Raw genomic sequence first — 16,157 nt, 5'->3', positions numbered from 1 at the left:
CAGTGTTTCTGGGTGGAGTGTTGGGTCAGGGTTTGGTGTGGGCAGTGTTTCTGGGTGGAGTGTTGGGTCAGGGTTTGGTGTGGACAGTGTTTCTGGGTGGAGTGTTGGGTCAGGGTTTGGTGTGGGCAGTGTTTCGGGTGGAGTGTTGGGTCAGGGTTTGGTATGGACAGTGTTTCTGGGTGGAGTGTTGGGTCAGGGTTTGGTGTGGACAGTGTTTCTAGGTGGAGTGTTGAGTCAGGGTTTGGTGTGGACAGTGTTTCTGGGTGGAGTGTTGGGTCAGGGTTTGGTGTGGACAGTGTTTCTGGGTGGAGGGTTGGGTCAGGGTTTGGTGTGGACAGTGTTTCGGGTGGAGTGTTGGGTCAGGGTTTGGTGTGGACAGTGTTTCGGGTGGAGTGTTGGGTCAGGGTTTGGTGTGGACAGTGTTTCTGGGTGGAGTGTTGGGTCAGGGTTTGGTGTGGACAGTGTTTCTGGGTGGAGTGTTGGGTCAGGGTTTGGTGTGGACAGTGTTTCTGGGTGGAGTGTTGGGTCAGGGTTTGGTGTGGGCAGTGTTTCTGGGTGGAGTGCTGGGTCAGGGTTTGGTGTGGACAGTGTTTCTGGGTGGAGTGTTGGGTCAGGGTTTGGTGTGGGCAGTGTTTCTGGGTGGAGTGTTGGGTCAGGGTTTGGTGTAGACAGTGTGTCTGGGTGGAGTGTTGGGTCAGGGTTTGATGTGGACAGTGTTTCTGGGTGGAGTGATGGGTCAGGGTTTGGTGTGGACAGTGTTTCTGAGTGGAATGTTGGGTCAGGGTTTGGTGTGGACAGTGTTTCTGGGTGGAGGGTTGGGTCAGGGTTTGGTGTAGACAGTGTTTCTGGGTGGAGTGTTGGGTCAGGGTTTGGTGTGGGCAGTGTTTCTGGGTGGAGTGTTGGGTCAGGGTTTGGTGTGGACAGTGTTTCTGGGTGGAGTGTTGGGTCAGGGTTTGGTGTGGACAGTGTTTCTGGGTGGAGTGTTGGGTCAGGGTTTGGTGTGGACAGTGTTTCGGGTGGAGTGTTGGGTCAGGGTTTGGTGTAGACAGTGTTTCTGGGTGGAGTGTTGGGTCAGGGTTTGATGTGGACAGTGTTTCTGGGTGGAGTGTTGGGTCAGGGTTTGGTGTGGACAGTGTTTCTGGGTGGAGTGTTGGCTCAGGGTTTGGTGTGGGCAGTGTTTCTGGGTGGAGTGTTGGGTCAGGGTTTGGTGTTGACAGTGTTTCTGGGTGGAGTGTTGGGTCAGGGTTTGGTGTGGACAGTGTTTCTGGGTGGAGTGTTGGGTCAGGGTTTGGTGTGGACAGTGTTTCTGGGTGGAGTGTTGGGTCAGGGTTTGGTGTGGACAGTGTTTCTGGGTGGAGTGTTGGGTCAGGGTTTGGTGTGGGCAGTGTTTCTGGGTGGAGTGTTGGGTCATGGTTTGGTGTGGACAGTGTTTCTGGGTGGAGTGTTGGGTCAGGGTTTGGTGTGGACAGTGTTTCTGGGTGGAGTGTTGGGTCAGGGTTTGGTGTGGACAGTGTTTCTGGGTGGAGTGTTGGGTCAGGGTTTGGTGTGGACAGTGTTTCTGAGTGGAATGTTGGGTCAGGGTTTGGTGTGGACAGTGTTTCTGGGTGGAGTGTTGGGTCAGGGTTTGGTGTTGACAGTGTTTCTGGGTGGAGTGTTGGGTCAGGGTTTGGTGTGGACAGTGTTTCTGGGTGGAGTGTTGTGTCAGGGTTTGATGTGGACAGTGTTTCTGGGTGGAGTGTTGGGTCAGGGTTTGGTGTGGGCAGTGTTTCTGGGTGGAGTGTTGGGTCAGGGTTTGGTGTGGACAGTGTTTCTGGGTGGAGTGTTGGGTCAGGGTTTGGTGTGGGCAGTGTTTCTGGGTGGAGTGTTGGGTCAGGGTTTGGTGTGGACAGTGTTTCTGGGTGGAGTGTTGGGTCAGGGTTTGGTGTGGACAGTGTTTCTGGGTGGAGTGTTGGGTCAGGGTTTGGTGTGGGCAGTGTTTCTGGGTGGAGTGTTGGGTCAGGGTTTGGTGTGGGCAGTGTTTCTGGGTGTGTTGGCTCAGGGTTTGGTGTGGACAGTGTTTCTGGGTGTGTTGGCTCAGGGTTTGGTGTGGGCAGTGTTTCTGGGTGGAGTGTTGGGTCAGGGTTTGGTGTTGACAGTGTTTCTGGGTGGAATGTTGGGTCAGGGTTTGGTGTGGACAGTGTTTCTGGGTGGAGGGTTGGGTCAGGGTTTGGTGTAGACAGTGTTTCTGGGTGGAGTGTTGGGTCAGGGTTTGGTGTGGGCAGTGTTTCTGGGTGGAGTGTTGGGTAAGGGTTTGGTGTGGACAGTGTTTCTGGGTGGAGTGTTGGGTCGGGGTTTGGTGTGGACAGTGTTTCTGGGTGGAGGGTTGGGTCAGGGTTTGGTGTGACAGTGTTTCTGGGTGGAGTGTTGGGTCAGGGTTTGGTGGACAGTGTTTCTGGGTGGAGTGTTGGGTCAGGGTTTGGTGTGGACAGTGTTTCTGGGTGGAGTGTTGGGTCAGGGTTTGGTGTGGACAGTGTTTCTGGGTGGATGTTGGGTCAGGGTTTGGTGTGGACAGTGTTTCTGGGTGGAGTGTTGGGTCAGTGTTTGGTGTGGACAGTGTTTCTGGGTGGAGTGTTGGGTCAGGGTTTGGTGTTGACAGTGTTTCTGGGTGGAGTGTTGGGTCAGGGTTTGGTGTGGACAGTGTTTCTGGGTGGAGTGTTGGGTCAGGGTTTGGTGTGGACAGTGTTTCTGGGTGGAGTGTTGGGTCAGGGTTTGGTGTGGACAGTGTTTCTGGGTGGAGTGTTGGGTCAGGGTTTGGTGTGGACAGTGTTTCTGGGTGGAGTGTTGGGTCAGGGTTTGGTGTGGCAGTGTTTCTGGGTGGAGTGTTGGGTCAGGGTTTGGTGTGGCAGTGTTTCTGGGTGGAGTGTTGGGTCAGGGTTTGGTGTGGGCAGTGTTTCTGGGTGGAGTGTTGGGTCAGGGTTTGGTGTGGACAGTGTTTCTGGGTGGAGTGTTGGGTCAGGGTTTGGTGTGGACAGTGTTTCTGGGTGGATGTTGGGTCAGGGTTTGGTGTGGACAGTGTTTCTGGGTGGAGTGTTGGGTCAGGGTTTGGTGTGGACAGTGTTTCTGGGTGGAGTGTTGGGTCAGGGTTTGGTGTGGACAGTGTTTCTGGGTGGAGTGTTGGGTCAGGGTTTGGTGTGGACAGTGTTTCTGGGTGGAGTGTTGGGTCAGGGTTTGGTGTGGACAGTGTTTCTGGGTGGAGTGTTGGGTCAGGGTTTGGTGTGGGCAGTGTTTCTGGGTGGAGTGTTGGGTCAGGGTTTGGTGTGGACAGTGTTTCTGGGTGGAGTGTTGGGTCAGGGTTTGGTGTGGACAGTGTTTCTGGGTGGAGGGTTGGGTCAGGGTTTGGTGTAGACAGTGTTTCTGGGTGGAGTGTTGGGTCAGGGTTTGGTGTGGGCAGTGTTTCTGGGTGGAGTGTTGGGTCAGGGTTTGGTGTGGGCAGTGTTTCTGGGTGGAGTGTTGGGTCAGGGTTTGGTGTGGGCAGTGTTTCTGGGTGGAGTGTTGGGTCAGGGTTTGGTGTGGACAGTGTTTCTGGGTGGAGTGTTGGGTCAGGGTTTGGTGTGGACAGTGTTTCTGAGTGGAATGTTGGGTCAGGGTTTGGTGTGGACAGTGTTTCTGGGTGGAGTGTTGGGTCAGGGTTTGGTGTGGACAGTGTTTCTGGGTGGAGTGTTGGGTCAGGGTTTGGTGTGGACAGTGTTTCTGGGTGGAGTGTTGGGTCAGGGTTTGGTGTTGACAGTGTTTCTGGGTGGAGTGTTGGGTCAGGGTTTGGTGTGGACAGTGTTTCTGGGTGGAGTGTTGGGTCAGGGTTTGGTGTGGGCAGCGTTTCTGGGTGGAGTGTTGGGTCAGGGTTTGGTGTGGGCAGTGTTTCTGGGTGGAGTGTTGGGTCAGGGTTTGGTGTGGACAGTGTTTCTGGGTGGAGTGTTGGGTCAGGGTTTGGTGTGGACAGTGTTTCTGGGTGGAGTGTTGGGTCAGGGTTTGGTGTGGACAGTGTTTCTGGGTGGAGTGTTGGCTCAGGGTTTGGTGTGGACAGTGTTTCTGGGTGGAGTGTTGGGTCAGGGTTTGGTGTGGACAGTGTTTCTGGGTGGAGTGTTGGGTCAGGGTTTGGTGTGGACAGTGTTTCTGGGTGGAGTGTTGGGTCAGGGTTTTGGTGTAGACAGTGTTTCTGGGTGGACTGTTGGGTCAGGGTTTGGTGTGGGCAGTGTTTCTGAGTGGAATGTTGGGTCAGGGTTTGGTGTGGGCAGTGTTTCTGGGTGGAGTGTTGGGTCAGGTTTTGGTGTAGACAGTGTTTCTGGGTGGAGTGTTGGGTCAGGGTTTGGTGTGGGCAGTGTTTCTGGGTGGAGTGTTGGGTCAGGGTTTGGTGTGGACAGTGTTTTTGGGTGGAGTGTTGGGTCAGGGTTTGGTGTGGACAGTGTTTCTGGGTGGAGTGTTGGGTCAGGGTTTGGTGTGGACAGTGTTTCGGGTGGAGTGTTGGGTCAGGGTTTGGTGTGGGCAGTGTTTCTGGGTGGAGTGTTGGGTCATGGTTTGGTGTGGACAGTGTTTCTGGGTGGAGTGTTGGGTCAGGGTTTGGTGTGGACAGTGTTTCTGGGTGGAGTGTTGGGTCAGGGTTTGGTGTGGACAGTGTTTCTGGGTGGAGTGTTGGGTCAGGGTTTGGTGTGGACAGTGTTTCTGGGTGGAGTGTTGGGTCAGGGTTTGGTGTGGACAGTGTTTCTGAGTGGAATGTTGGGTCAGTGTTTGGTGTGGACAGTGTTTCTGGGTGGAGTGTTGGGTCAGTGTTTGGTGTTGACAGTGTTTCTGGGTGGAGTGTTGGGTCAGGGTTTGGTGTTGACAGTGTTTCTGGGTGGAGTGTTGGGTCAGGGTTTGGTGTGGACAGTGTTTCTGGGTGGAGTGTTGGGTCAGGGTTTGGTGTGGACAGTGTTTCTGGGTGGAGTGTTGGGTCAGGGTTTGGTGTGGACAGTGTTTCTGGGTGGAGTGTTGGGTCAGGGTTTGGTGTGGACAGTGTTTCTGGGTGGAGTGTTGGGTCAGGGTTTGGTGTGGGCAGTGTTTCTGGGTGGAGTGTTGGGTCAGGGTTTGGTGTGGACAGTGTTTCTGGGTGGAGTGTTGGGTCAGGGTTTGGTGTTGACAGTGTTTCTGGGTGGAGTGTTGGGTCAGGGTTTGGTGTGGACAGTGTTTCTGGGTGGAGTGTTGGGTCAGGGTTTGGTGTGGGCAGCGTTTCTGGGTGGAGTGTTGGGTCAGGGTTTGGTGTGGGCAGTGTTTCTGGGTGGAGTGTTGGGTCAGGGTTTGGTGTTGACAGTGTTTCTGGGTGGAGTGTTGGGTCAGGGTTTGGTGTGGACAGTGTTTCTGGGTGGAGTGTTGGGTCAGGGTTTGGTGTGGACAGTGTTTCTGGGTGGAGTGTTGGGTCAGGGTTTGGTGTGGACAGTGTTTCTGGGTGGAGTGTTGGGTCAGGGTTTGGTGTGGACAGTGTTTCTGGGTGGAGTGTTGGGTCAGGGTTTGGTGTGGACAGTGTTTCTGGGTGGAGTGTTGGGTCAGGGTTTTGGTGTAGACAGTGTTTCTGGGTGGACTGTTGGGTCAGGGTTTGGTGTGGGCAGTGTTTCTGAGTGGAATGTTGGGTCAGGGTTTGGTGTGGGCAGTGTTTCTGGGTGGAGTGTTGGGTCAGGTTTTGGTGTAGACAGTGTTTCTGGGTGGAGTGTTGGGTCAGGGTTTGGTGTGGGCAGTGTTTCTGGGTGGAGTGTTGGGTCAGGGTTTGGTGTGGACAGTGTTTTTGGGTGGAGTGTTGGGTCAGGGTTTGGTGTGGACAGTGTTTCTGGGTGGAGTGTTGGGTCAGGGTTTTGGTGTAGACAGTGTTTCTGGGTGGAGTGTTGGGTCAGGGTTTGGTGTGGGCAGTGTTTCTGAGTGGAATGTTGGGTCAGGGTTTGGTGTGGGCAGTGTTTCTGGGTGGAGTGTTGGGTCAGGTTTTGGTGTAGACAGTGTTTCTGGGTGGAGTGTTGGGTCAGGGTTTGGTGTGGGCAGTGTTTCTGGGTGGAGTGTTGGGTCAGGGTTTGGTATGGACAGTGTTTCTGGGTGGAGTGTTGGGTCAGGGTTTGGTGTGGACAGTGTTTCTGGGTGGAGTGTTGGGTCAGGGTTTGGTGTGGGCAGTGTTTCTGAGTGGAATGTTGGGTCAGGGTTTGGTGTGGGCAGTGTTTCTGGGTGGAGTGTTGGGTCAGGTTTTGGTGTAGACAGTGTTTCTGGGTGGAGTGTTGGGTCAGGGTTTGGTGTGGGCAGTGTTTCTGGGTGGAGTGTTGGGTCAGGGTTTGGTGTGGGCAGTGTTTCTGGGTGGAGTGTTGGGTCAGGGATTGGTATGGACAGTGTATCTGGGTGGAGTGTTGGGTCAGGGTTTGGTGTGGACAGTGTTTCTGGGTGGAGTGTTGGGTCAGGGTTTGGTGTGGACAGTGTTTCTGGGTGGAGTGTTGGGTCAGGGTTTGGTGTGGACAGGGTTTCTGGGTGGAGTGCTGGCAGGGTTTTAGTGTGGGCAGTGTTGTAGACTGTAGGAGAAATGGAGACAGGCTAACCCCTGTTAACATCAATGGATCTGGTTTTTGAGTGGGTGAACAGCTTTAAGTTTCTTGGCATAAACATCACCGAGGATCTCATGTGGTCTTTACATACCGGCTGTGTGGTGAAACAGGAACAACAGTGCCTCTTTCACATCAGACGGTTGAAGTTTGGTGTGGCCCTCAAATTCTAAGAACTTTCTGCAATTGAGAGCATCCTGACTGGCTGCGTCATTGTCTGGTATCGGAACCGTATTTGCTTCAATCACAGGACGCTACAGAGAGTGGTGTGGACAGCCCAGCACGTCTGTAGTTGTGAACTTCCCATTATTCAGGACATTTACAAAGACGGGTGTGTAAAAAGGGCCCAAAGGACCATTGGGGACCCGAGTCACCCCAACCACAAACTGTTCCAGCTGCTACCATCCAGGAAATGGTACCGCAGCATAAAAGCCAGGACCAACAGGCTCCAGGACAGGCCATCATACTGATTAATTCATGCTGACACAACTGTATTTCTATATTATATTGATTGTCCTACTGTACATACTGCTTATTATAAATTACTATAAATTGCACATTTAGAGGGAAACGTAACATAAAGAGTTGTACTCCTCATGTACATGAAGGATGTAAGTAATAAAGTCAATTCAATTCAATTCTATGTTCTGAACAATTCAATACTGCAGTCTCGGACTGTGGCATTCAAATCAGGTGAGTCTGACCTTTACAAGAAATCGACATATGACCCTCGCAAAGCTATCAGAGTACAATCCAAAAATCAAGTCCCAGATCAGCTGTCAATTGTGTCAGCGTTTACATGCTATAATGAGCCACAAAGTGTTACATATGCGCAGAGCAAGAACAAACACAGAGCAGTAGGACTAAACGTTTTTATTGAGTTGTGTTAGTTATTGAACATGCTGGACAACTTACATATATGAGTGACGAACTGGTCCCAACAAGACAAAAACATGCACTCGAGCACCAACACAAAAATAGAGAGCCTCTTGTGCTTAGGAGGCCAAATTGATCACTGCACAATCAACCAGTTGCTCGGGCACTTGACCATTCACGCAATGAATCCAATGTAGTTCACAAAATGAAGCCAGGCAACATCATTGTGAGAGAGCATCCCTTCCCAATTAGCTTAGCGCATTCTATACACGTCTTGAACAGAGGGAGATTGGTATGCCACCACCCACCCCGACAACCACCGATGAACCTGAACCCACAGTTGTGGTTGCGTACGTATGATCAGTCTTCCAGAGAGTGAACCCGCAGAAGGCATCTGGCCTGCACGCTATCCCTGGCCACGTCCTTAGATCCTGGGTGGATCAGCTGGTGGGGGTATTTGCAGACATCTTAAGCCTCTCCCTGCTTCAATCTAAGGTTCCTACCTGCTTTAAGAAGATCACTATCATCCTGATACCAAAGAGAAACAGGGTGACGTGCATTAAAGACTCCACCCTGCCACATCTGCTCAGTGACTCTGGCATCCACCATCATGAAGTGCTTCAAGAGGCTGGTCATGGAAGACATTAATTCCAGCCTCCTAGACCATGACAGCCCACTGCAAATACCTACTATCAAAACAGGTCTACGACTGACGTCATCGTCCCGACCCTATATTCATCTCCCGAGCATCTGGACAGCAAAGATATCTACATTGGACTATTGTTTATTGACTACACTGCCACCTACAGTACAATGATTCTAATTAAACTCATCTCTAAACCCCTAGACCTAGGACTCGACACCTCCCTCTGCAACTGGATCCTTGACTTCCTGACCAACAGATTGTAATCAGAAAGAACAGGCAGCAACAGTACCACCATGATTATTCTCAACACTGGTGCCCCTCCTTAACCCTCTGCTCTGCGCCCTGTACACTCACGACTGAGTGGTTGGATTCTGCTCTAATCCATCCGTAAACCTGCAGGTGATACCACCGTGCTGAGCTGTACCTCAAATAACAATGCGTCAGAATACAGGAGGGAGTCGGAAGCCTAGTGACATGACAAGAACCTTTCCCTCGATGTCAGCAATGCTGAGGAGATGGATACTAACACCAGGAAGTGTGATGATACTCGTGCTCCTGTTTACATCAGCGGTGCTGAGGTCAGAAGGAGCTGAGAGCTTCAAGTTCCTGGGGGTGAACATCTCCAATACCCTGTTCTGGCCCAACCACGTAGATGGCACGGCTAAGAAAGCTCTCCAGCATCTCTACTTCCTCAGGAGGTTAAAGAAATTTGGCGTGCCTCCTTTGATCCTCACTAATTTTTATCAATACATCACAGAAAGCATCCTATCTGGACGTACCATGGCTTGGTATAGCACTGTGCGATACAAGATCGCAAGAAACGGCAGGGGGTTAGGGTTCAAGTTGATTGTCGTCTGTTACATATACAACCAAACGTAACAACATTCCTCTAGACCATGGTGCACCACAAAACATATATCAAACACAGCACATAAAACAAAATATTATCACAAATAAGGTAATAAAATATAATTCAAAATGCATGTAGCGCACAGCACAGGCAAACAGTAAACAGCTTGCTATCCTGGTGATGAGATATTGGTGGTGGAAGAGTATTCATTAGCCTCACAACCTGAGTGAAGAAGTTGATGCCCAGTCTGGCAGTCCTAGTCTTGATGCTTCTGTACCTCCATCCTGATGGCAGTGGGTCAAAGGGATTGTGAATTTGGGTGGTAGGAATCCTCAACAATACTTTGGACCTTTTGCTCCCGGTAAACGTCACAAATAGGGGTGGGAGGGGAGGAAGACCCTGGTGATCCTCTCAATAATTTTTACTATCCTCCAGGGCCAGGATTCCCAAACTGAGGTCCATGGACCACTCAGTAAATGGGAAGGGTCCATGGCATAAGAATGCTGGGGATCCCTGCTTTAAGGTCTTCTTGTCCAATGTCTTGCAATTGTGGACACAGCTCATCACATCGTAGACACCAGTGTCTCCTCCATGGACCCTGTCTATACTTCTCACTGCCTCAGCAAAGCAGCCAGCAGAATCAGGGACTCCACCCACCCCAGAAATTCTCTCTTCTCCACTCTCTCATCGGGTAGAAGATACAAAGGCCTGAAAGCATGTATCATCAGGCTTGAGGACAGCTTCTCTCCTGCTGTCATAAGATGACTGAATGGTCCCTTGCAATTGTCCCCCACCCCAAAAACATATTTTGATCCTGTACTGCACAGGGCTGTGAGCCACCGTCTTTTCCACATGCAAGGCTGCCCATCCCTTCTCTGGGGATAGGGGTGGGAGACGGTCTGATTGACAAACTGCATTAATCCATCTCCAATTAATGCTTTTTACAGTCTTTTACTTCAAGTTCCTAATATGCATGAGACAACTTTTGCTGTTTCTATAAATCTGCTTTTTATAGTCCAGTGAAAGACGTTGAGTCCAGGGCAAAGTTGTTATCAGGCAACTGAAAACAAAGTCAATCCCATAAATATCAGCCAAGTGCTCGTGGATGAAATCCAAATCAAACAAAAAATATCGTGGCAGTTTTTTCCTGGTTCTTCACCCAGCTCTACTGGACTCGCAGACACAGCAAATACAGGAAAACTGCATGGGGTGGGGCTCACAATAGTAAAGGAGCCCACCCAGGTTTCTGACCCACAAGGGCTTCCGTAGAGCTGTGCACTCTTCCACCCATCACTTTTCCTGTATTTACAATGCTCGGGTCATGCAACACACCCAGGCATGGGCACGATCAATTAGCCTATGTAAAAATAGCTCAAAAAAACAGCATCACATTCAGAATAGCTGGAGACCAGTCATTCACTCTCCAGTCAATACAAGCGCAAGTTATATCACATATAAAACAAAAACTCACATTTGTAGCTCCGGAAAGAAGGCAAATTTAAAGTATCTTGAACTTCCAGTAATTTCTCCTCCCTCCCTCTTCTCCCTTTATTAATTCTCCATTCCAGCTCCCCTCTCACCCTTTCTTTTCTCTTCATCCACCCATCACCTGCCTCTGATTGACCCTCCTCCTTCCCTTTCTCCCATGGTCCGCTCTCCTCACCTATCAGATTCCTTCTTCTTCAGCCCTTCACCTCTTCCACCTATCACCTCCCAGCTTCTTCATTCCTCCCTCCCCCACTCGCTTACCTTTCCCTTCACCTGGTCTCTCCTATCACCTGCCAGCTTGTGCACGTTCCCCTCCCCCACCTCCTTAGTCTGGCTTCTTCACCCTTCCTTTCCAGCCCTGATCAATTTACTCAGCATATCCCTGGAGAGGATAGGGTTGGAAATAAGAGAGAATCCTAAAACTTACAAGGTGAGCCTCTTCTTTGGATTTTTGGTGCTGAATTTTTATTCACTGCTTCAACACTGTTCCTCAGGGGTCAGTATTGGGACCGCTACTTTACACATTGTTTGTCAATGATTTAGATAATGGAATGGATGACTTCATGGCAAATTTTGCAGATGATATGAAGATAGGTGGAGAGGTAGGTAATGCGATTTCAGCAGGACGTAGACAAGTTGGAAGAATGGGCAAAGTGGCAGATGGAGTACAGTGTTGGGAAATGTATGATAATGCATTTTGGTAAAAGGAAAAATAGTGCGGACTATTATCTAAATGGGGGGAAGGTTCAAACATCAGAGGTGCAGAGGAGTCCTCGTGCAAGACTCCCAGAAGGTTAATTTACAGGTTGACTCTGTGGTAAAGAAGGGAAATGCAATGTTGGCATTTATTTCAAGGAGAACAGAATATAAAAACAAGGAGATAATGCTAAGGCTTTCTTAGACACTAGTCAGGCTGCACTTGGAGTATTGTCAACAGTCTTGGGCCCCAAATCTCAGAAAGGACAAGTAGTTCGTTGGAGAGGGTCCAGAGGAGGTTCTCGAGGATGATTCTGGGAATGAAGGGGTTAACATATAAGGAGCATTTGGCAGCTTTGGGCCTGTACTCACTGGAATTTAAAAGAATGCGGGGAGATCTCACTGAAAACTACCGAATGTTGAAAGGACTAGATAAGGTGGATATGGAGAAGATATTTCCTATGGTGGTGGTATCCAGAACTAGAGGGCACAGCCTCAAAATTGAGGGGTAACTCTTTAGAACAGAGGTAAGGAGTAATTATTTTAGCCAGAGAGTAGTGAATCTGTGGAATGCTCTGCCACAGACAGCTGTGGAGGTCAAGGCCATGGGTATATTTAAAGCGAAAATTGATAGCTTCCTGATTGGTTGGGGCATCAAAGGTTATGGTGAGAAGGCAGGGGTATGAGGTTGCATGGGATCCATGATCAGCCATGATGGAATGGCAGAGCAGATTCGATGGGCTGAATGGCCTAATTCTGCTCCTAAGTCTTACGATTTTATGGTCTTAAGTGAAGTCTTCTTGACATTTTATATTGATTAAACCAGGACTAATTTTGAGAGAAATGCAATGCAACACTCTTCAGGGCTGGTGAAGGGTCTTGGTCCAGAACGTCGACTGTTTACCCTTTTCCACAGATGCTGTCTGGTCTGCTGAGTTCCTCCAGCACTTTGTGTGTGTATCTCAGACTGCTTTGCTCATTAGTGCAAAGAGATGTGTTTCACTGCATGCTTCAATGTATCAATGTACATGTGACAAATAAATCTAATCTCTTTATTCAGTAAAAGGACATTTACAAGCATATTTACAAGCAAAGTAAACTTAGCTGTGATGTTAAATTTTTTACCCTTATGTTATGCAGAATAAATAATAAAAAACCTCACCCATGCGTGTTGTTTAATTTTTTTTTGTCTGAATTTGCTCAGCATATCCCTGGGTGAGATGGGGCTGGTAAAGGGTATTAGCAATAACTCACAATCCTAATATTTACAAGGCAAACCTCTTCCTTGGATTATTGGCACTGAGTTTTTAATTTACTGCTTCATATTTTAACTAGTAATTCCTATCTCCTCATGTGCCTGTTTGGAAAGGCTAATTATTATTCCATCGGTGCAGCTTGGCTTTTTGAGTATTTCTCCATCTTCTACATTGAATGATAATTGAATTGTTTTCAAATTGATGGCCCTTCAATTGCATTCATATCTATTAAAATCCCACCATTTTTATTCATCTGTTCACCTATTTGTTTGAAAGACTTAAGACCATAAGACATCATCATCATCATTACGTGCTGTGTTGTATGACATGGGCAATCATGGTCTTTCCATGACCATGATTATTCTTCACAAGTTTCTCCACAGGAGTGATTTGCCATTGCCTTCTTCGAGGCAATGTCTTAACAGGACAGGTGACCCCAGCCATTATCAATACTCTTGAGAGGTTGTCTGTCTGGTGTCAGTGGTCGCATAACCAGGACTTGTGATGCGCACCAGCTGCTCGTACGACCATCCACCACCTGTTCCCATGGCTTCACGTGACCCTGATCGGGGGGCTAAGCTGGTGCTGCACCTTGTCCAGCAGGGACCTGCAGGCTAGCGGAGGGAAGGAGCACCTCCTTCCATACACCTCCTTTGGTAGAGACGTATCTCCGCCCCACCACCCCATAAAACGGAATTAAGCCATTTGGCCCATTGAGTCCTCTCCGCCATTCAATATAGACTGATTTATTCTCCCTCTCAATCCCATTCTCCTGCCTTCTCCCCATAGCCTTTGATGCCCTGTCTAACCGAGAACCTAATGGCACATTCATGACACACTGTCCATCACATTTTGCACATTTTGTGAAGGATGCAAAAAGCACAAAAGATATTATTCTGTATTTGAGGAAAATTAGAGAGAGATGTTTAAACCAGCAAAAAAAGAAGACAAATCAAGTGATTTCGTCCAGAGAATGTTATTTCAATAATTAGCTTCTGACTGACCTCTGGGCATTGTTAGTCACTCATGGAATATTAAATGGTAAACCAAGTAAACATTAGAAAAATGCAGTTGTGCTCCCGGTCATATAGCCATCACAAAGGGTAATTAAGTTTGTTTGTAGGGTTGTTCGCCAAGCCTAGAGGTTAGTTCGCAAATGTTCCATCATCAGTCGAGGTGACATCATCAGTACATAACTGAGTGTTGTTTCTGCCAAGCGCTCGCGTTCATATTGGTCTGACTCATTGTCCTGATTGGTTGGCTGTCGCACTGGCCTCTAGCCTCTGCTGGGTACTGGCCAATCGGATAGCTGAGTGATCTCCCCTGGCCCGTATCCCTGGGTAACAGTTATTGTGAGCGCTGGTTTATCAGGTGTCCGCAGCTGACCCCTTGGTCCTGATCCCACAGATGCATGGTTTGTAAATTACGTCCGGTTTAATATGCTTGTCAATAGTGTCTTCTGTTGAGAACCAAGCTTCGAAGAATTATCTTGATTTCTTGATTTGTGGTTCTGTCGTGATTTTTGCAGTTTCCAAGATGAGCTTGTGTCCTTGGTCATCATGTACTGAGATGAGTGACAGGGGAGCATGTCTTCCTACAGCTAGTTGATATCCATGTAGTCCTGTGGATCTTTTTCTCCCCGTCCGTCCTACATAGTGTTTGGGGCAATTTCCACACTGGAGGGTGAAAAGAATTTTGTTTAATATTACTAAAACAAAAACAATACAAATAACGTGTAACAATATGGCTGAACAAACGAATGACTGGAGGAACTCAGCAGGTCGAGCAGCATCTGTGGGGGAAAGGAATTGTTGATGCTTTGGGTTGAAACACTGCATGAGGACTGAGAGTGGAGAGGGAAGATAGGCAATATAAAAAATGGAGGGGAAATGTTCAGATAGGGGACAGAAGGGGGACCGAGGAGGGGTGAAGGATGATGGGCAGAAGGAACTAGGTGAGGAAGGGAGGGGGGTGGAACTGGCAGATAGAGACAGGTGGGTGGTGGATGGAAGCAGACGAGGAAGAAAAAGGAAGATGGAGCAAGGTAGGAAGGGGAGGGCAAAGGCAGGAGGGTGATAAGCAGGGAGACATTTGATACCAATGTTGGAATATGATAAGTAAGGAAGGTGATAAAGGAGGGATGAAGAGCAGATAGAAGAGTTTGAAGAAACCTAGAAGTTTGTGAGGATTGGGCACGACATCTAAAACTTTGACTAACTTCTGTGTGGTGGAAAAGATATTGACTGTTGTAGAAACACCAATGCTTTTGAATGGAAAACCCTACAAAAAGTAGTGGGTATGCCCCAGTCCATCACAGGTAAAGCCCTCCCCATCACTGAGCCCATCTACATGGAGCAGTGTTGTAGGAAAGCAGCATCCGTCATCAGGGACCCCCACCATCCAGGCCATACTCTCTTCCCGATGCCATCAGGAAGGAGATGCAGAAGCCTCAGGTCCCACACCACCAGATTCAGGAACTGTCATTAACCCTCAACCATCAGGCTCTTGAACCAGTGGAGATAACTTCACTTGCCTCATCACAGAACTGTTCCCACAATTTATGGACTCACTTTCAAGGGCTCTTCATCTCATGTTAGACCATAAGATATAGGAGCAGAAGTAGGCCATTCGGCCCATTGAGTCTGCTCCACCATTCAATCATGGGCTGATCCATGATCCATTCAATCACGTTCTTGATATTATTAATTATTTATTTATTATTATTTATTTTTTTCTTTCTTTTGTTCTTGGACAAGTTTGTTACCTTTTGCACGCTGGTTGTCTGCCCTGTTGGGAGAAGTCTTTCATTGATTCTTCTATGGTTATTGGATTTATTGAGGGTGGTCACAAGAAAATGAATCTTGGGGTTGTATACGGTAACATACAGGATACGAACTTTGAAAATAACTTTACTTTGAACCTTGGAGTGGTGATTATGATGGGTGAAGGATGTAAGTAGACTGTTGAAAGAAACAGCTGGGAAAGGAAGACAAAATGGGTGGGAGGGGGTCGGGGGGAACAACAGTGGGAAGACAAGGGAGGGATGAGAGGGGAGAGAGAGGGGGCAAAGGAGACAGGAGGGAAAGGTTACCTGAAAATGGGGCATTCTATGTTGTAGAATACCCATGCAGAATATCAGGGGCTGTTCTTCTGGTTTGCAGTGGGCCTCACACTGGCACCCCCATAACATCTACAATTTCCTCTCGTCCCCACCCCCCCCACCCCCCACGAATGCTGCTACACCCTCGGAGTTCCTCCAGCAGCCGGTTTGTTGCTCTATTTTTATCTCTATTGATACAGAATTGGAGCTGGAATTGGTTTATTACTGAGGTACAGTGTAAAGCTTGTCTTGCATGTTGTTCACACAAATTGATTCATTACACGGTGCATTGAGGCAGAACAAGGTGAAACAATAACAGAATGCAGAACGAAGTGTAACAGCTTCAGGAAAAGTGCAGCACAGGTAGATTCTGAGGTCAAGAGCCCAACTTATCATACTCGGGAACCATTTAATATTCTTGTGACAGACGCTCAGTTAGTTCACTTTAACCTATCTCTCTCAAATGCTCACCTGATTCTCTTGCCATCCAGACTTGGGATAATCTTACGGAAGCCAGTTAACGGAACCAAACCAAGCGGGTATTTGCGATGCGTGAGGAAACCAGAGCACCCGGGGGAAGTCATGTCGTCACAGGGAGAGAATGTGTAAACTCCATGCAGACTGCACCTGAGGGCACGATCAAACCTGGCTCACTGGAGCACTGTGG

At 48.8% G+C, this 16,157-nt stretch overlaps 1 protein-coding gene across 1 annotated transcript in view; it reads right to left on the bottom strand.

Moving 5' to 3' along the window:
* Positions 1-10,468, bottom strand: part of mtm1 (myotubularin 1) — a 181,599-nt gene extending 171,131 nt beyond the window's left edge. Inside the window, exon 1 of the mRNA XM_063061111.1 lies at positions 10,422-10,468. The gene's annotated coding sequence lies outside the window, so the exon portion shown is untranslated. The remainder of the gene's footprint in view (positions 1-10,421) is intronic.
* Between the last annotated feature and the right edge of the window lie 5,689 nt (positions 10,469-16,157).

The sequence above is a fragment of the Mobula hypostoma genome, chromosome 10 (assembly GCF_963921235.1).
Source record: "Mobula hypostoma chromosome 10, sMobHyp1.1, whole genome shotgun sequence".
NCBI lineage: Eukaryota > Metazoa > Chordata > Chondrichthyes > Myliobatiformes > Myliobatidae > Mobula > Mobula hypostoma.
The sequence above is the reverse complement of the archived record's forward strand: the minus strand, read 5'-3'. Positions and strand labels throughout refer to the sequence as shown.